Consider the following 21,937-nt stretch of genomic DNA (forward strand, 5'->3'; position numbering starts at 1 on the left):
CTGACCTCGTGATCTGCTCACCTCAGCCTCCCAAAGTGCTGTGATTACAGGTATGAGCCACCGCTCCCAGCTGCTACAAACATTCTTAACTGATATAAGGCATGAATCAAGCAGCTGAGTCTTGAAGGGAAAAGGAAAAGTAGCATTACCTCTGAATCTACTTCCAACTACACTAAGAAGAGACTATAAACCCCTTGCCTGATCCCCATGCTCCGTTCCATGTCAGTCTTCTCTAGTCTTCTCTCGTTCTGTATTCCAGCCACAGCAGCAGTCTTTCCGTTTCTCCAGTGCATCATACTAGCCCTTGCCTCAGGGTCTTCACACAAGCTATGCCCTCCATCTGAAATGCTCACCCCCTGCTCTGTGCCTATCTTCTTCACATACTCTCATCATTCAGGTCTCAGATCAAATACTACCTCCTCCCAGAAGCTTTCCCCAATAATCCATTTTAAAGCAGCCCTGATTTTCCACCTGGCACATATTTCTCTCTGGACTATATTTATGTGTTGACTTCTTCACTTTCAGTCTTTCCAATCAACCCTGTGATCTGACAATAGCAGCCCTGTGGATTCATCTGCCATTACTTTCCCCATGTTTAGCACATGCCTGATGCATTTTAGCCCCTCACATGCTTGAATAAAGGAAGGAAATACTGTTTACTGTGATAGTCACTCTTCATTTGTTAGCACATTGCATTCTCTCCATCTGCCCAGGAAGTGAGAATACTTGTCCCCATTTCACGGATGGCATAACCAAGGTCCAGAGAATTTTAATAATGTATCCAAGATAACATAGCCAGTAAGTGATGGGTCATGATCCAAACACTGGTCTTCTGGTCCTGTGTACTCTCCTCTGCATCAGAATTGCTTCCGGCTGAGCTTTGTCAACTTTATCGGGGGATGATGGGGCAGCATTTCCGAACGTGGTCTTGAGGAATCCTGGGCCTATTGGCAGCTTCACAGACAGAAAATAGGGTGCAAATCCTCCATGTGCTGCTGAATTCAAGCATCAAGTCCAGAAGTAAGAATCGCTTGAACCCAGAGGTGGAGGTTGCAGTGAGCTGAGATCGCACCACTGCACTCCAGCCTGGGCAACAGAGCGAGACTTTGTCTCGATAAATAAATAGATAAATAAATAAATAAATAACAAAAAAAAAGCAAACACATTTTATTTGGTGATGAAGAATCTTTCCAAAATGCCCCAATCTACCTGACAATTTACTACAGATGAACACTCTGGTGGGGTCTTCCTTTAAAGAATGAGGTTTGTATAAGGCCTCTGTAGCTGCTCTACCCTGGGCCCCAGGGATCTCTGACATGCCCAGTAGATGGTGAGGCAGAATAAATCAGAAAAAAATGCTAACTTTTGGACTTGATACATCCCAATGCCAGAATATCTCACCACGGTGATTCTGCGATGCAAAGCTGCCATGAACTGTTGCACAGGTTTTGCACTGCACAAATCTAGGGGCTGCCTGTCTATTATGTAAATGGAGCCCTCAGTGGTATACAGGGCAAAATTACCCAACCACTCATCGCATCTCTGACCATTAAGACCTCTGATTAGTTTGTTGGTGTTTGGTTTTTGTTTAATACAGATTTCTGGGCCCCACACCCAGGTCTTAAGCTGGGAATTTTTACTCATATGATACCCCAGGTGTGTATGATGCAGGTCATCTGCAGACCACCCACTGAGAAACCCTCCTAGAAATGGTTATGATTGGATTTTACAGTAACTCCAAGACAGGAGCTGGTATCCCTAATCTTCATTCCCTTCTCCAGAAAAGAAAGAATGAAAAGCATTCGCAGGAATTCAGAGCCCTAGTGAGCCAACTCTCTCAATGTGTTTCTGTTATGTCCTGGCAAAAAGCAGCAGCTAAATTCCGGATCGCAAAAATAAGAAGTCAAAGGTTGCCTAAGTATGAAAGAAATTCTGTTGTCTAGAGCAAGGGGATGGTCTTAGTTTCAGGGGAAACCCTAGAGTTGGCAAAACCCCTTCAAAATGATTCGGTGGGAAGGTGACTGCTAAGTAGAGGCCCATGCACCCCACTGCACAGAGATGGCTACTGTCTATAGTCACCAGGATTAACTGCTTGCTGCCTCAACTGCTCAATATGCCTCAGTTCAATCTGCTGGAGGATTTTTTTCTCCCTCCCAGATATGTATCTTTGACTTCCTAATGGAGGCCAAGTGGAACGAGGATTTGTTTCACAGTCATTTTGCTTAATGCACCCTCATCCATATGAGGGGAGAAAGTGTGTTATCATGTTTATCCATACAACAAGGAAGGATGAACTCAAAGGGTGTCTCTCTAAATTTTCTAGTCATCTGAGTCATATGTCCCTAACATACACAACATGTTTCCACCTTCTACTGCATCTCTGTTAACGACACTTCCCTGGAGGAGCATCCTCAGAACGCTCGCTGCTTCTTTAAATCTTTTTTCATGTTTTCCAGGCCCCACACAATTGATATTTCACAATACGATATTCCCAGATTTATCCCAGTGAGAGTTAACCGCTCTATCCTTAGCTCTCCAATTACACAGTGCCCCTCAGTCTTATCCCAATCTGCCTTGGTGCGTGGCTGGCCAGCTGTGTACATGCCTGTCTCTTTGCTAGAGCATAAACTCTGTCTGGGTAGGGCTTGTGTCCAGGTGGGCACTGAGGAAATGTGTACTGAAGACAAGCATGCCACATATGACTAAATGCAACTTTTAGCAATGTGGCAATACGATAGGGTCTCATTAATTCATATTAATCTGAGGAGATCTCAATTAATGAGAAACTGGGGTAATTTAAAAGAGCAATAGCAGCCAGGCGCAGTGGCTCATGCCTGTAATCCCAGCACTTTGGGAGGCCAAGGCAGGAGGATCACAAGGTCAGGAGATCAAGACCATCCTGGCTAATATGGTGAAACCCCATCTCTACTAAAAACACAAAAACAAAATTAGCCGGGCATGGTGGCGGGTGCCTGTAGTCCCAGCTACTCGGGAGGCTGAGGAGGGAGAATGGCGCAAACCCAGGAGGCAGAGCTTGCAGTGAGCCAAGATCGTGCCACTTCACTCTAGCCTGGGCAACAGAGCAAGACTCTGTCTCAAGAAAATAAATAAATAAATAAAAATAAAAAGAGCAACAGCTTATTTACTCAGAAAGTCAGATGGAAACTCAAATTAGCCCAAGAGTATTGTTGAAGAAAGATCTTACCTTCTGAATCAGTAAGGATGAATAAGTAAGAACATATTAATTATAGCTTATCAATTAGGCAACAGCAGGTTACCTGGGCTGCTTCACTTAGAAAGCCAGTCAGGCCTATGGATTAAGAGCTAGCATGTAAAGTTGGCTGGACCTGGGCTTTAGTTTTCACTAAACCACATACCAGCTGCACGGCTTTGGGCCAGCCACTTAACTCTCTAACCCTCAGTTTCCTCATCTGTAAAATGGAAATAATAATTTCTTCCTCCCAGGATTATTATGAAAAGAAATTATGTCTGTAATGCATGTCCCACTGTATTGGGCACATTGTAAGTGCTCAACAAATGTCACTTGTCATTATAATTATTATTTAATCTGTGAGAGGAAGAGATTTTCTAAATTTAAGCACAATTTTGACCCTACTCTGTACCTGTCCTAAAAGGTTGGGGGTAAGGGGAGGGGGGAAACAACAACAACAACAAAATAAAACCTCATCAGATTGTCAAGCCTCAGGACCCTGGATGTCAAGGACTTATTATGACCTGCTCAGCCAGTGGGGCAGGCTTGCAAAGTCAGCTGGCAAAACAGTCACCGCACATATTTGTCCCATTTTCCAATCACTAATACTCTCCGGAAATCAAGGAGATTAGCCCCTTTTTTCAATGCCCTCATGAGTGAAAACCAAGAGAATTAGAGTTGGCTTCACCCAAACACCATCTCCCAATATGCAGAAACTCCAGCAAGCTAGGCTCAATTTGATAGAGACCCGAGCCCCCCTCTCCTCCCTAGCCAGCACATTTTAAAGACACAAAACCAATCAATAGGGAGTATTCAGAGAGTTGCTGCCAGTGGCTAGAAGAGAATAGATACCGAGAAAGTCATAACGATGATAAATCCGGGCTCCGCTCCTCTCTGACTAATGTAGGCACTAAAACACACCATGAATATCCTGCTTTGAAACGTGTCACGCTTCTGAGGGACCAATCAATCTCTGGCTCTCGGTGGACCACATTAAAATAAATTTGTCACTGTGAGTTTATGAAATATTGATGGTGTTTTTTAGTCAGGGTGTTAGGAGGTGGAAAGGTGTATCTGAAGAGGGAGGCAGGGAGTGGGAGAATTGCTTTAATGAATTATCTCCAGGCTAAGAAAGGAAACATATGCAGAAACTGGAGGAAGATGAAGCATGGAAGAAAATACATTGGCATGGAGAGCAAAAAGCTTCCAGAATGAGAAAGCCCAGAGCAGTGATGTCTGAGCTGTGTTCCAAAACACACAACTAAATGGCTACTCTTGGGAAGGACTTGGGCAAAAATTGGGGTTTCCTGGTAAAATCTGGGAAACTGTATACTCCATCCAAGTCTTGGAGAGACAGGTGCACAATAACATGTTAAAAGTTCTGAGAAGTCCTGCAGTGAAAAAGCTCACTTAACTTTAACCTAATATTTCCCAAACTTATTTAACATGGCAAAACAAACATCTTACCGAACACTAAAGTTATATGGAAACCAGTTTGGAGATACTGGCCTACATCCTTGCAACGCAAAGTGTGGTCCATAAACAATCGGCATCGTATCACTTGAGAGCTTGTTAGCAGGCTCTGTCCCAAACCGACTGGATCAGAATCTGCATTTTAACAAGATCCCATGCACAATGAAGTATGAAAAGTGCTAGTTTAAGTGGCTCACCAAAGAAAGAAGACTCTACAGGACAAGCTAAGATATGCCTAGTAATGAAGGGCTTCTGTTTGTAATCCTGACCATGGCCTGCACAGCAGGACCCAGGGGACTCTATGCCCTCATCCAGCATTGGGGCTGTTTATCAGCTGAGCATTCACTCGCGCTGGCAGAAACTCAGAAGGCATTTTTTAAATCAGGTATGCAGTGACCTCTCTTGAAACAAGTGGAAATTATAGACATCCAGTGGTCTTTTCGTATTTGCAAAACCAAGAAACAGAAACACCTCCGCCAGCACTAGAAAAGCTGAATTCAGGTCATCAGCCTGCCCAAACCTCACTAGAAGCCTTAGGCTTGTCACTTGGCCTCTAAAGACATGTACCCCAGTGAGAGTTAATGCTCTATTCTCAGCTCTTGATTTTATCACAATCTGCCTTGGCACATGGCTGACCAACTGTGTACATGCCCATCTCTTTTGCTAGAGCATAAACTCCTTCTGGGTAGGGTCTGAGCCCAGGTGGTCACTGAGGAAATGTGTGCTGAAGGCAAGCACGCCACATATGACTTACTGCTGGTATCTGCATATGGAAACTGAGGTGAAGAAAGCCCAGGGATCTCAGCCAGACTACTACTGCTGCATAACAGGTGAGCGCTCAGACTCTGCAGGGGACACATCCCAGCTCCACTGCTTACTTAGCTCTGTGACTTGGCAAGTGGCCTCACCTCTCTAAGCCCCAAGCCCCAGCTGTCTTGTTCACCTTTGTATTCCAGTGCCCAGCACACGTCTGGCACATAGAATCACTGAAAACATGCTTGATGCATGAATGAATATACTGTTGAATCTGTGCAATGGGGACATGACTATTTCCCACCTCTTAGCGTTATTGAGAGAATTCATGGAATTCGGTCAGGAAGGTGCACATCGCAGACACTCAACACGAGTCTCTGCCTTATTTATGTATTGGACAGTCCCATGTGGATGACAGAGGGAACTTTTAACTTTTTGCTTGTGCTTTGGCAGCGTGAAGAGAATCTGATGCTGGGCTTTGTTAATTAGTGATCAGTTCTCTGGTAGATCAAGGAGGCAGAACAGGATTCTGCTCCCTCTGGTGGCTTCTGAACTTCTTTGTTCCTCAGAATTGCCCTCTCCCTTCCCAGAAGGGAAATGGTGGGCAGGAACCATGCCACACCCTGCAGAACAACTCCCAAGGCCTCTTGACCTTGGTCCACTGACCCTCAATAATGACCCTGACTCTGGAGGTCCGTTTTGGTCCACTGACCCTCAAGAATCTCCACTGACCCTGGAGAGTCAGCTAGGGAGAGTACCTTGTACTTTTCCTTCAGCAGCAAAACAAGTGTCAAGAAAACAGCAGCTACTGGCACCCATGGAGGTGGCTTTCTTCCTTCTTACAGACCACAGGGCCAGGACAGGACCAAGGCTCAACACACTGCTGGACTCCTCTGCTCCCTCCCCGGATGTCTGAGCCCACCCGGCTTCAATCCATTCTTCCCTTAAACCCTCAGCTAATTACTCTGAGTCTCAGTATTCCCCTCTATATAATGGGAAGAAATGAGGTCTACCTAATAACGTTGTGATGAAGATTAAATGAAATAATGCCTGTCATTGATTATTGATTTTGATCAATGGATGTTGGGCTCAAATGAATTAAGCACTCGAAAAGTGGTATTAATCATGCAACTGGGTATTGTCATTTTAAGGATTCTTTTTGACATCAATACATGGCAAAGAAGACATGCAACAAAGTTCACCAAAGGAAAGAAGGAAGGATCCAATACATCAACATAAAACAGAATATACTGTTCGAGAAGTAGAAATAAAAACGGTATTAAAAACTAGGAATTATTCAGTGTGTACTACATAACTGGCAACATGCTAAAACCACTTAAATATGCTATTTCATGTAATCCTTAAAAATAATCTCATGAGATAGGCATTATTGTGATTCCAATTTTAGAAATGAAGAAACTGAGACACAGAAAGGTTAAGTAACTCACCTAAAGCCACACAGCTAGTAAGTGGAGGGGCTGGGATTCAAACTCAGGTCTTTCTGACATAATAAACTAAGCCCTGGGTCACAAAGTTATATCACTCAGTTCTTTAGAACAGCTAAAACTGCATCCAATCACTGTCTCTTGTACCAATCTAAAATCAGTGCCCAGAAGACTCAAATTTTACTGGAAAACAAAAGGGAAGCCAAGTGTCTTGAGATTGCTAAATTCCATCAATCACCAGACAGCTCTCTACAACAAAGAGTTAATTGGCAGCTGTGAGACTTGAGGCAAGTGAGTAAATCTTTCTAAATCTCCCTTTTTTTAATGGCATACAGAGTCATGGTAAAAATTTGGGTAAACTGTCTAGTAAACCAGCCATGTTCCTGCATGTATTTCCAATGCCAGGAGCAATGGTGAATTCCTGGGATACAAGGACCAGCAGAGCAATCTCCTTTGCCTGGTAACTTCACAGACCAGAAGGAGGAGGATACTATTGTGACAGCACAGAGGATGGAGCAACCAACTGTATAATGATGGAGAGGAGCATGCCATCAGGGAAGGTTACATCTAAGAGGGCTCTTGAAGGGTGAATAGGAGTTTTCCAGGTGGATAAAAGAGGAAGAAGCACCTTCAGGGAAGACTGTAGATATGAAAGTGTTTTATAAATGGTAAAATGTGATTGCATTTGCCTCAATAACTGGGCAACACCATGTCATGAACAGACCAGTTTAGCCTATGCATCCAGGTTTAGAAACCCTTCATTGTCATCCATTGTGACCTTCAGCCCCACTATAAGATTCATTTCCATAGTCCCACTACTGAAGTGATAGGATTTCTGACACACTCCAGCTGTGTCACCAGGGAGGAAGGTTATGCTGGTTAGTTAAGCAGTAGACAGTCTCCAGCAGTTAAGTGACAAAATCAGCTCAACCAAGTGACTGTCATTATACTAACACTCCAAGTAAATGACTAACCGACTGCTTGACTTTTCAACCAAGCATGCTGCAACATCTTTACAGATTGCAGATCTATTTAGCCACCTCTGTGCCTGAAACCCTTAGAAGGCTTTTTCTGAGAAGTTTCTACATGAGCCATAAATGTGTGCAAAAGCAAAGGAGAATCGGCCGGGCGCGGTGGCTCACGCTTCTAATCCCAGCACTTTGGGAGGCCGAGGCGGGCAGATCACGAGGTCAGGAGATCGAGACCACGGTGAAACCCCGTCTCTACTAAAAATACAAAAAATTAGCCGGGCGTGGTGGCGGGCGCCTGTAGTCCCAGCTACTCGGAGAGGCTGAGGCAGGAGAATGGCGTGAACCTGGGAGGCGGAGCTTGCAGTGAGCTGAGATTGCGCCACTGCACTCCAGCCTGGGCGACAGAGCAAGACTCTGTCTCAAAAAAAAAAAAAAAAAGCAAAGGAGAATCAAAGTGGTCCCTTGATGATCAGCTGCACATGTGCCTAATACCGCAACATGGAGCTTTGGTCAGGTCAGAAGAGAAGTCCAAGAGACCCAAGACATGGAGACTGAGCCCCTACCAGCTGGTACCTGGGGCCTAAAGTACCTGGAAGAAGTAACTGGCTGGTACCTGGAAAAACAAAGTCCAGGAAAATATGAGAGAAAAATGGCAATATCTGTAGACTACAAAGGACTTGTGTTCTACCAACTAACTCCTGGTAGTAGATTGTATTATTCTTCAAAATATTCACTGTCTTTTGCAGGGAAAAATTCTGTGTCTTCCATCCCACTGAGGTTGGATTTGGCTATGTGACCTGTGCTGACCCTTCTTAGGAGAGGATTACATAGCCACTGAGATTTGGGGAGTGTTTGTTACCACAGTGGAACTTAGGCTGAGCTGATATATCCACCCCGGCATCCTGGAATTAATTTTTGCAAAGAATGACTGTGAGCATTTTTAACATACAGGGATGTCACCCCTAGTAAAGAGGCAAGGTCCAAAGAATTTCCAGGAAATGTTCATCAACTTCTCTACACTCAGAGCAGTGGTCCTCAATGAAGGTCTATTTTGCCCCCCCCGGAACATATGACAACATCTAGGGATATTTTCAGTGGTCATGACCAGGAGGCTGTTACTGGAATCTAGTGGGTAAAGACCAGGGATGCTGTCAAACATTCTACAATGCACAGGACAGCTCTCTACAACAAAGAGTCATCCAGCTCCAAATGTCAATAGTGCTGAGGTTGAGAATCTCTGCCTCAGAGAGAAACCAGGAAGGGGGTAGAAAGAAGTGGGCTATACATCATATTTAACAGGAAGAGCATGTAACATCTACATACCATTATTGAATTTACAAAGTGTTTGCTCATACATTCTTTCACTTCATGTTTATGATACTCCTGAAGGACTCATATTTTTATCCTATCTCATCAATGGGGTAACAGAAACCCAAGCAAAAATCTTACCTAAGGGCATATTTGTAAGTGGAGGGTCAGAATTCTAGCCCTGTCTTGCTACCCTACTTCCCTATCATGTTTCATTAAACCAGAGCTGTTTACAATGTCATTTTCTCCAGGATGCTAATCAATACTCTGTCTCTCATTCAGGGGCAGTGTCTCAAAGACAGATTTGGTTAATTTCTAAATCTTTCTAATCCCTTTGAACATGGGGTTCGGCAAAACAGACATACTACTTGGTTCATTTGTTTTGATAAGGATAGCTTTGTTGTAATTATTTATGATAATACCAAGTGCAAACTAGTCAATTACCCTGGTATATCTTGTCAAAGTAACAATGCCTTGGAGAAGTCTCTAAACCACTGACCTCTTAAATCTTTGCTGAGAAGTGGAACAAAACCATGGCAGGGATTCTTGGTGGAAAATAGTCTATTGCCCAACCAATTAGCCAACCCACAATCCTGAATGCTCTCTACTGGAGCATTCCAGTGATGCATGAGTTTTCTTGTTGCATGGGTCTAATCAACAAAGGCTGGCAAAGAGAAAGGCCTATCAACAGTGGGAAAACTGTCATCCAAAAATACCAGTGCAAGTCAGACAATTTCCAAAGCAAGTTGTGCAGTTCCTATTGAGGTCCCATAGCTCATTTGTAGAGAGAACAAAACTAGAGACCATTCACATTAGTCATCGGTGCCCTACCCATTGCCAGGGCTCAGACAAACCTTCCAAATCCATCCAAAGACTTCTCACTACTAATCCTGACAGGTAACTATAGCCTAAAGGCTAGAGGGAAGATAACAATGATAGACATGAATCAATAATTATTCTTATATTGGCATATGGCTAAATATAATTCTTCACCAATATAATTATCTATTACATTTTACAGTGATTATTGTGATTATTACTGCACTTGGAAGCTGCTTTTATGGCAATGTATTAATCTGGTAGAAATTAAAGAACTGCGTGAGAAGTACACAAAATATGTGTGATCCCAGGAATAGATGTGAATGTAAACTTTTAAGCTACCTATTTATGACCTTAATTTCTGACAATAATTTTGACACAAAGTAATAAAAAGGGACAAGGTAGAGTAGACAGAGCCCACTGGATGTGGAAGACTGATAAGACGCTGTGGTCTTCCATCAATTTCTTGTAACAGTGCTTAGGCAGCCTCCTGCAGAGATGAATTTGCACAGTGGATAAAGAGCCTGCTCTGTAGCAGATGCTCTTGACATCCTGCCCAATATCCCCTTGGCCCACCTGGGTTACTTGCAGTGGCAGATGGAAACATTTCCAGGACACTGGCACTTCCCACCTCTAATGCCTCTTCCTACATCTTTCTTCTCTGCCTAAGGGCTTTATCTATCACTCCTTGAGTGTGTTAACCTGCTGCAAGCACAAATATCCCCAGATGCAATCTCCAGATGATGGGGTAGAGGAATTAGTGGATAGATGTCCCAGCCTCCCCCCTCCAGTGGGAAGACTTTACAGTGTATACCACACACTATTTCAGTGGGTCCCCAGCAGAATTGACCCCAAGTGGCCCACAGCTATAATCTTACACTCACCAGCATGCCACTTGTTTGGCTTGTTTGGCTTTTCTTCCTCCCCTGTTCTTCTTTCCCTACTTCTCCATTTTCTGGGATCATCCTCCAGATAAACAAATGAGCTTGCATCCAAGTCCTCCTCTCAGAAGGATGTGAACTAAGACCCTACCCTCCTATAAAATAAAAACGGAACTCTAATCCTCCTTGAGGTTCAAGGATATTTTTTTAAATGTATGATAGACTAGGGTGAACTGGATAAAGCCAGGTGGCAGGGAGGAATCATGATCTGGAGAACAAACACTGAGAAGGAAGAGACACTAAAATAAAGAGGCCAACACAGCCTTGAATGCCTAAGGGATGAAGGGAGTCTGCCTCCATGTGGATGGATGAGGCTAATTCCAGCCTTCTACTTGACCTAAACTTCCCCTTCCAGCCCAATTGTTTGGGCAATAGATGATTTTCCACCAAGGATCCCCACCATGGTTTTGTTCCACTTCTCAGCAAAGATTTAAGAGGTCAATGGTTTAGAGACTCTCCAAGGCAAGTGGAAGGAGTAGCAGCTGCCCAGTGTTTATTACTTCTCTTTAGTTTCCTCCAAGAAAACTGCCTCTCTTCATTGTGCATATCTTTGGTGGGAGGGTTATTAGAGGTGACCACTTCAACTTTGGGAAGCCAAAGAGAAATGATCCTCCTCCTTCTAGCCCAGTACAGTCAGAGTAGGGGCAGACTTGTGGAGGAAGGTTAGAAGGCTTACACTCTCCATGGGGACTTCTAATCTAGGCATAAAAAGGAAGAGGTGGAAAGAAATGGCTAGAGTCCATTCATTGCTGCATAGCACAGGGGCCCCAACCAGATCCTTCTTTCCATAAAACGATTGCTGGGAGTCCCGATTCATATATCTACAGAGCTCTTAGCTAGCCTGGTCCATGATGCCTAACAATTCTGAGATCCCAAACATCCTGCCAACAGATTTCCTTTCACCTAAATGCAGTGAAGTTTCTTTCTGTTGTTTATAACCCGGAATCTTAATTGTTATTTGCATATTTGCAATATGAGCATTTGGGGTGGGAAGCTGTGTGGGGGCGGGGAGGGATAAGGAAGTAGGGAGAGAGGAGGGGAGGTAGGAAGTAGGAAGGGAGGGAGACCACTGAAAAAGTTTTAAAATCTAAGAATAAGAACTGGAAAATATTTTTGGAGCCTGGACAGTTTTGCAATGAGACATTCATCAAATGAGCATAAACCAGAAGGAGGAAGCATTCTTTGTCCTTGTCACCTCTTGCAACCATTATTGCCTGGATAGTTAAAGGAGATGCACCTTGAAACCACTAGGAACACACAGCTGCAACAGAGCCTTCAAATTACAAAGTCCCAATGCAACTAACCACAGAATCCAGCATCCCATAATGAAGGAAAGTCCTTTTACTCACTCCACAAGAGGGATGACAGCATCAGAGCTGGGTACACGAATCCAGTGTTAGGGTCCACACCTGAAACAGCTACCCTTGGGGATGGCATTGCTGGTGGCACTCTCAGGGAGATAAGATGCTGTAACGTCAGGGTGTGGCTTAGTCATCCCAGGTTTATCTGGAAAAGGAGAGAATGACAACAGGACTGATTTATGAACACATGGAAGCTTCTCTAGAAATCCCCCAAGCCATTTGGAAAGCAGAAGCATGGAAGAGACTGACCTTTCTACAATCAAGTAGGTGGGATTTGGAGCTTCCCAGCTCTTTACTGCAACTGCATCCAGTGGACTAACCAAGGCAGAGTATTTGGGTCAATGTCAAAGGCAGAGTTCTTGAGTAAATTGCCTGGCCCCCTTGAACTTCAGTTTCCTATTCTATAAATTGTATCACCATCTATCTCATTATGCTGTTGTAGGGTTTCAGGGAGATGACATATATGTATTTAATAATACATATTGTTGTTGATATATATTGTTGTATATTGCATATGTTGTTAGAGCCTCATCTCAAATATGCACTGAACTAAATCTTAATGATTTACATGAAAGAAGGAAACAGAAGCTCAGAAGGACGGGGCTGAGAATGTATGCATGCCACCCAAAGATCACCAGGCTGAGCCAGATGACTTTATGAACTGGACAGCAAACCATCTTTCATGGCTGCTCCATTTTCCTCCTTCCCAAAGCTGCAGTCTCATTCAAAGAGGATTCCCTCTCCCAATAAAGGAGGCCTGTTCTGCTATTGAGGTTAGGGTAAGGAGCTCTGTGCCAAACCCACCAAAATCTCAGCCCAGCCTCTGGGAGAAAACTGAAATCAATATTGATCTAATCACAGAATTCACTAAGAAGAGAAGTGAAGAAATAAATTTCAAAAAATATTGATAGACTTAACTATAAAAATTAAAAATTCAACAACATACTGAGAAAAAAAAATTTCAACATATATCATGAAGAGTTAATATCCTTAAGGTTACGGGTTAGATCACTCTTAAGAGCAGTAAGAAAACAAATGCTGAGTTAGGGAAACATGATCCACGGACAGACAGAGAAAGTTCATGTAAGAGGAATGATAGCCAGGAGCAGTGGCATGCACCTATAATCCCAGCTACTTGGGAAGCTGAGGTGGGAGGATCACTTGAGCCCAGGAGTTCAAGGCTGCAGTACACTATGATTACACCTGTGAATAGCTACTGCACTCCAGCCTGGACAACACAGCCAGACCCTGTCTCAAAAAAGGAGAAGAACCATAAATTACAAAGATTTAAAGGGTTCATCCTACTAATAATCAAAGAAATGCTAATTAAGGCAGCAATGTGATTTCATTTGTAATCTATTAAATTTGCAAAGATTAAAGAAAACTCAAGGTTGGTGACAGTTGAGCAATCTAGCCACTCATCGATTGCAGGTGGGAGTATAAATTAGTACAAATTCCTAAAGGGTAATTTGGCAATCTGTATCAAGGATGCTGAAAAATTATTCATGCCTACTTAACAATTTTATCCTAAGGAAATAATTAGAAATGTGAACAAATATTTATTTACAAATGTGTTCATCATAATATGACTTACGGTGGCAAACAAATGGATCAACCTGACTAGGAAACAACAAAGAAATTAGCAAATAGCATATGGTTCACCCATATTGTGGAATATTATGAAATCAACAAAGAACATATTTTGGGATACATTAAAAAAACAGGTTATAGAACAATATATAATATAATCCCACTGTGTAAGAAATGAAATTATATTTACACATATTGTATATGTATAGAAAAAGGACTGATGTTTTCTACTCCAAAATGTTTGTTGTGGTTACCCTTAAGAAGTGGGATTATAAAATTAATAGAACTTACACCTGCATGATGTTAGCGGCAAGAATAAGGAGGACTGATACATGGACCCAGTCAGATGGAAACTCAGAACCTTCAAAATGCAGGATTTTTTCTTAATGAGACTCTGACCTCATGAGACTGTAACATTTGGGTTACATAAATTTAAGAACGGATAAAGGGATATGAAAGTAAATATGAGGGAAATTTTTAATTAATACAGAAAATACTGCACAGCTATATACCAATGGACTTGATTTTTAAAAAAACTGTAATTTCCTAGAAAAATCACAATGTTATAATGACCAAAATTAATTAAATATTAGGAAATCTGAATACACTGATTCTGACGGAAGCTCTGGCCTATAGAATAAAGCAGGAGGCAGAAATAAGTGATTAACTATTGAAAATAAAGAATTAAAATAGGTATCATTTGCAAATATTATAAATTTAGAAAACATAATACAAGAATTTGATAGACTAATGAATTTATATCTCATTAGATGACAAGATACAAAATAAATGTATATACTTTTCCCAGACTTTCATTGACTTTTATAAATGAAAAATATTCAACCTATAGTAGCAAAGTCATTGAAAATTACTCAATTACTCAGTGCTCAAAGAGCAGTTACCCTTAGTATCAGGGTGCCATGTTGTTTTTCCTAATTCTAAGCTCTGTATTTTAAGAACTTTAGGAGTAACATCATCATCTGAAACATACTGAAGAAAATCAAGGTTTTGTCCTCATTTCCTATTTGATTAAACTCAAGCTTTTGTTTTTCCCTTGTTTTGAAATTCCCTATTAATGAAACTCAGACACTTGGAAATCAGCCATTGCTTTCCTTAGATCTTATGTAAATATCTGAGTAGTGGTTCTTCAGGACATAAAAATTGGTCACCCAGGCTCTCCCATCTTTGAAAATCCAGCAGTCTATTGCAATGTTAAAGCAATAACAACACTGTCACAGCTCACTCTTCTACCTGTGGCTAGAAATTGTCTTTTGGCATTTTTTTGTGGGGTACTTTCTGAATTCAAAGACGTTAAAACATGTGAGACCGGGAAGCATGCATCTTGGAATTAAAGAAGGGGGTTATCCTAGAAATTTAACAAACATGATCAACTTATGTAAGATCCTATGAGTAGAAGAAAGGGCAATCAAATCTGGTTGCACCTACCAAACCAGTGATGTGGATATTTGGTGATAATATTTATGATGTTGGTAACAGTGAAGAAAATTGATGGGGAGGAGTAGAGGTGAGTAAAGAAATGGTCATGGATGAGTAGCATTGGGATGGGCGTTGGGATAAGAATAGGAACAGAAATGAGTGACAGTAGCCATTGGGATGGCCATGTGAATGGGAGATAAGAATAGGAACAGGAATGGATGACAGTGGGCATTAGGATGGGAGTGGGAATGGGAGTGGGGATAAGAATAGGAATAAGAATAGGTGACAGTGGGCATCAGGATGAGTGTGGGAATGAGAGTGGGGATAAGGATAAGAATAGCAATGGGTAACAGTGGGCATTAGGATGGGAGTGGGAATGCGAGTGGGGATAAGAATAGGAATGGGAATAGGTGACAGTGAGCCTTAGGATGAGTGTGGGAATGAGAGTGGGGATAAGAATAGGAATGGGTAACCGTGGGTATGAGGATGGGTGTGGGGATGGGATTGGGGATAAGGATAGGAACGGCAGTGGGTGGGCATTGGGTTGGGAGTTGGGATGTTGAAGAGGAAGGGAAAGCTGAGCACACAACATACACATCATTACTATTAGGTTAAAGTATCTTCGTGGATGCGTGAAAGGAAGGAAAACCTCTCCAGATTCCTCTGTTCTCCCACTTAAGGTATCACGGGTGTGTCTAAAGGAAACGTTAAGCTTCTGATGTTTCTCCCTAATCCTCGGAGCAACGTTCTCAAATGAGACTCCTCTCATCCCAGATGACCCAAGAATGCTTGCTATTTGATCTCTTTCTAAGAGAACTTCTGATCCAATTCCAATCTGGGAAATAGGTTAGTCTTGTGACTTGCTGTGTCCTTGGCCTCAGTTACACCCACCAGTGGTGAACATATAAGTGAGTGAATATCCTATTAGGTCACTTTCAGAGACATTAAGTAGAAGGAAAGCTGAAAAGCCTTGTGTAGACTTCAGATGCAGGTTATGGGGAAGAAGGACATGGAGGAACCTTCACTTGACACATGTATTCCAGCCCTGTCCTCTGCATTTTGCATACATGTTCTCATTTAATTCATCCAACAACCCCCTACGATAACATACAAATATTCCCACTTTACAGATAAGGAAATTGAGACTCATAGCCTCTCTTACTCAGCTGTTTACCCATAGAGGCAGGAACCAAAACAGTTCTGCACAGCAGTCTATCCCCAGGGTCTAACCCCTGGCTGCCACATAGTACGTACTCAGTGACTAATCATAAAATTAGATATTGCAACCTAAGGATGCCAACTGCCAAATGGCAGAGCCAGGACTCCCACCCAAGTCTGGCCCTTTCCTGTGCTATTTTTACAGTACATAGTTGAGGATTTTAGATTTCCTTGGGTTTTCAAAGGAAATTCTTATGAAACTAAAACTTTCCCTGTGTTGCCTTTCCCCTCTGGAAGCATCTTGGGATGTTTTGAGGCGAAAGGCAAACAGGGAAAATGAAACTGAAGAGCAGGAGCCACTCCAGACATGACGGAGGTCCCCACAAATATTCCCCGTGGGCCTCATTACACATTTGAGCAAACATTACCTTCACTCACAGCTAAATTTCCTGTTTGCTTGGCTGATCAATTCCTCATCAAATTTTAATGCAGGGTTCAAACCGTCTGTGGTGTTTTAATTAGGCCTAAGATTGCAAAGTGTCTGAGGCAAGGCTGAGCCTCATCCAAATCCCGCTTCTCATTGCGGTGTTGCCAGGAGGGGTGGGGGGCTGAGCAGAGCTGGGCTGGGCCGGAGCCAGACACTCGGCAGACCCTGTTCCTAGGTGCACTGTGCTCTCTAGTGGTGGCAATCTGCAGAGAAATGGGCTGTGCAGCCCCAGGGGCTTGGAGCCCTCTCCTGATTCCTTCTAATCCCTGAGAGTGTATAAGCTGCCTTGCCTGCTTTCCTGCTGCCTCTCTTCCTTTCCTACAAAACAGAGCATCCTGGTGGCCTTATGGAACTGACAAACACTAACCAACACAACTAGTGTGCCTGGTGCTATGCTAGGAGGCGACAGAAGAATAAGACACAAGACCTGCCTTCAGTAGCTCATAATGGAGAAGACAGTTTTACATACAATTTGACATGATGGATGGTGTGGCTGGGACATATATGTGACACTGGTGATGGATGCCAGGAAGTGCTCAGGTCATTAGAGGGTCTGGTGCCTCCAGAACATCAGAAACCAAAGTGGTTCTTTTCAGAGCCACAGGGTGAACCAGGTAGTCAGGACATAAGGATATTGACAGACATTGATCAAAATAGATCAATGGATCGATCTCAATGTCCAACAACCGTCCCCCTTCACACTCACTTCTCCATGTTGACCCTTCCTCAGCTCAGATCTTCAGGAAGGCTGCCCCAAAGCTTTGCTCCTGCCCCTGACAAAATATATCAGGATGTCCAAAACTAACCACCTAGAAACTATGCCCTTTGGAAGGCCTCCCTCCTTGTCCAGCCTGGGCTACTTGCAGTTATAGTTCATTTGCACTTTAGGATAGTCAGTGTCCACTACTATATTCAAGGTTCTGAGAAGTCCTGCAGAAAAGGAAGCTGTATCATTTTGCTTAACCCTGTGTCCTACAGGCTCATTTGTATACAGAATACTAGTTAACATTTTCCTCTGTCTCTAATGCTTTCTGATCTATGCTCTCCACAAGAAGACCTATGCCTGGTCAGGACTAGCCACAATTTTCCAAAGGACAACAGTATGAGGTGAGTCACAAAGTGCCCAACATTATCACCAATAGTATGTCTAAGTAATTTTTAATTTAATGTCCAGATGCTGTCAGTCCTGAGAGCAAAATGCAACTTGATAAAAGACAGCTCTGATGGGGACCACATAAAAAAGGCTGCCCAAGTTCAACAGAATAGTGAGAAGAAACGGAGACCTATTTGAAAGATCAAGGATTGATGCTCTTATTAGATTTGGGGAGAAAAACGGTGAAATTCATGTTTGATTGAAATTACTAATGTTTCTAAGGCATTTACTGATAGTAGAATGTAATTAGCTGAATTCAGTGGCTTCCAAACTTGGCTGAGTGCCAAATCACCTGGGGCATTTTTTTAATTGTGCCAATTCCTGGGCTCTATCCCTCAATACTCTGATTCCATAGAACTGAGGTATTGCTGATGCTGCCAGTTGCAAGAACACATTTGAAAATGATTGCTACAGTTCACTATCTCCCTCAACTCTGTTCTGTGAAACACCAGCTCCACAGGATAATAACACACCTTACCCAAAACAGTTCCATGTTAACAGTGTTGAGCTCACAGTGTGTGCCAGACACTTTGCTAAGATGGGGGTAGAGATGAGAGAGAGAGAGTCATCTCACTTGATCCTCATACTCATCCGCAGTAAGATTAACTTCTACTTTCTGGACAAGGAAACGAAAGTATAGAGATGGATGGCTTGCCCACAGTCACATAGTAAATAGTACCATCCCTTGACAGGCCAACGATGATGTCCCACTGCTGGCTGATTGGATGGTGGTGTCATTCACTGAGATGAAAACAGGAAATGAAACTGCTATGGGAATAAACGGAAGAAGTTGGTGTGTTTGGTTTCAGACACTCTGAGTCTGAGGTGACTATGAGATATCCAGGTAGAAATGTCCACCAGGAATTAAATAAATGGGCTAAAGACCACAGAGAAGATTTGGACTGAAGTTAAAGAGCTGAGAGTTGAGGATGTTTAGATGGTAGTTGAGACCATCCTGGGCCTCCATTTCCTCTTTCCAAAATGGAAGCTATCAGTTATCATCAATATGCCTTATACTGGTTCCTCACTAAGTTCAATATAGAATTACCATATGATCCAACAATTCCACTGCTAGCTATATACCCCAAAGAATTGAAAACAGATGTCCAAACAAAAATTTTTACACAAATGTTCGTAACAGCATTATTTACAATAGCCAAAAAGGTAAAAACACCACAAATGTTCAAAAACTGGTGAATGGGTAGACAAAATATGGTCTGTTCATACAATGAAATATTATTCAACCATAAAAAGGAATGAAGTACCAATGCATGCTACAACATGTATCAGTGGATGATAAACGTTGATGAACCTTTGAAACATTACGCTAAGTGATGGCTGGGCACAGTGGCACACACTTGTAATCCAAGAGCTTTGGGAGGCCAAGAAGGGAGAATCACTTGAGGCAAGGAGTTCAAGACTAGCCTGGGCAACATAGTGACACCCATCTCTACAAATTTTTTTTTAATTAACCAGGTATGGTGGTGCACACCTGTAGTTCCAGCTACTTGGGAGGCTGAGGTGGGAGGTTCTCTTGAGCCCAGGAGTTTGAGGTGGCAGGCAGTGAGCCAGATCATACTACTGCACTCCAGGCTGGGCAACAGAGCGAGACTAGCAAAATTAGATGTCACCCTTGACATAAAATATAGTCTGCTTCTGATGTAGAAAAAAGAAACTACATTATTTCTGGTTCATATAAAAACCATATGTGTGCATGAAATGTGGGGAGAGGAATAAATAGATTCATACAACCTTCAATCAATAAATTTGCCCTCTCAGAGCTTACATTCCAGTGGACAGCCCACTTAAAGAAAGTGAACACCTGCCGCCCAATCGATTCCTCTTCATGTCTTCCCTCCTCATAAATAGCTCCTGTAAAGACCAGGTTGCTCAAGCCAGAAACAAGAGCATGATCACTGTCAACTCCCTCCCTCTCACCTCCACCCCCAATCCATCAGCAAGTTCTGTCAATTCCATCTCAAAAATCTATTTCAAATCTATTCACCTCTTTCCTTCTCTGTTGCCGCCACTCTCCATCAAGTCACTTTCATCTCTTGCTTGCAGTGCAACAGCCCCCTCAGGGGTCTCCTTGCTTCACTTTTATGTTCTACCATCCACTCTCTATGCACATTAGGCAGAGGAGACTATTTTTTTGAAAAAAAGAAAGAAATTCTGATTGTGTTACTGCCTCTGCTTAGAAACAGTCAATGACTTCTTTTTGCACTTAGAATCTCAAATCCCAAATCTGGCTTCCTTTTTCTTTCTAATGGATAGGAAAGGGCCCTTTGAGGACCCAACCTAAGAACAAACTCACTGCAAAGAGGTAATATTGCCCACTTTCTGCTTCTTATTCTAACTGGAGCCATAAGCCAGAGAACAGAGTTTTCATACTTTCAGTGGTCATGTGCATAAATTCAAGGCGACACAAGTCCTGGGTGTGTGTAGTCACCTGCTCTGGCTCCCATAACAAAGTACCTCAGACTGGGCAGCTTAAGCAACAGGAATTTATTTCCTTATAATTCTGGAGGCTTGCAGTTTGAGATTAAGGTGTCAGCAGGATTGGTTTCTTCTGAGGCCTCTCCCCTTAGTCTGTAGATGGCTGCCTTCTCCCTGTGTCTTCCAGTGGGTCACCCCTCTGTATTCATCTGTGTCCAAATTTCCTCTTCTTAAAAGAACACCAGTAAGATTAGATCAGGGCCCACCCTAAGACCTCACTGTAGCTGAATCACCTCTTTAATGGCCCTATATTCAAATACGGTCACATTCCAAGGTACTGAGAACTAGGGCTTCGAAGCATGAATTTGAGGGAACACAGTTTAGCCCATAACAGTCTGCAGTATAATCATAGTGGTCACTTAAACAATTAATTCAACCTCTCTGAGGTTGGGCTGTCCTTGCAGAGATACTACCTGCTTCTCTAAGTGGTAAGGATCAGAGATAACGTGTGTAAAACACCCAGCTGGGAGCCCAGCACGGAGTCAGCACTTGATTCTCAGGGATTTTCATCCAAGACCATTGCACATGGAAGTTTCCTTGTGGCAAGCCAGAATCAGACCACACGGCCAGCTTCAAAGGGTTAAGGCAGCAAACACACTTATCGACTGGAGCTTCTTGGCGGGCCCAGGGAAGCGTGACTGATTGGAAGCCTGTTTAGAGGAGGAGCCCGCTTTGTGGGCCCGAAATAAATTAGAACCTGTCAATAGTTCAGATCCTGGAGCATCGACAAAGTCTGCAGTCTCAATAGGCAATTAACACTTTACAGGGGCCATTACCCAGCGGCCTCCCCGCATTTTACTGCACATTTTCTGCCATCAGCTCTGGTATTGAAGCTTCTAAATAAAAACATAAAAATGAGCTAGAACAGACCAGCGCTTTGCCTGGCTGGAGTTAAGGTGCCCACATGCAGCAAAGAGATCATATTTCCTCTCTCCTTCCTAAGTAGGCTCTAACTCCCCTGCATTCTCAGTCCTGCATAAACATGCATGCATGCACACACACAGACATGAGCACATGCACATGCAGGCCATCTTCTGAGTGTGCCACAGGAGGCACCGGAGCATGGATACTGGGAGGAGGAGGTGGTCTAGAGTCAGACTGAGTTCAAAGCCTGACTCCAGCACATTAACTGTGTGGTCTTGCACAAATTGTTATGCCTCAGTTTCTTTATCTGTACAATGGGAGTAAGAATAGAGCCTACATCGCAAGACTTCCATGAAGATTAGGTGTTTTTAGAACAATACCTGGCACATAACAGACCTCAATAATGTTAAAGGGATCAGTACTATTGTTGCCACTATCATCAATGGGAGGAGCACGTCTAACATCAACAC

At 42.9% G+C, this 21,937-nt stretch overlaps 1 long non-coding RNA gene across 1 annotated transcript; it reads left to right on the plus strand.

Moving 5' to 3' along the window:
- The first annotated feature begins 6,979 nt into the window (after nt 1–6,979).
- Nucleotides 6,980–18,308, plus strand: LOC105740690. The gene is made up of 4 exons (XR_001116763.2): nt 6,980–7,173; nt 15,990–16,155; nt 16,440–16,555; nt 17,284–18,308. It is a non-coding gene; the product is annotated as an uncharacterized LOC105740690 (long non-coding RNA).
- The last annotated feature ends 3,629 nt before the right edge of the window (nt 18,309–21,937 follow it).

The sequence above is a fragment of the Nomascus leucogenys genome, chromosome 13 (assembly GCF_006542625.1).
Source record: "Nomascus leucogenys isolate Asia chromosome 13, Asia_NLE_v1, whole genome shotgun sequence".
NCBI classification, from domain to species: domain Eukaryota; kingdom Metazoa; phylum Chordata; class Mammalia; order Primates; family Hylobatidae; genus Nomascus; species Nomascus leucogenys.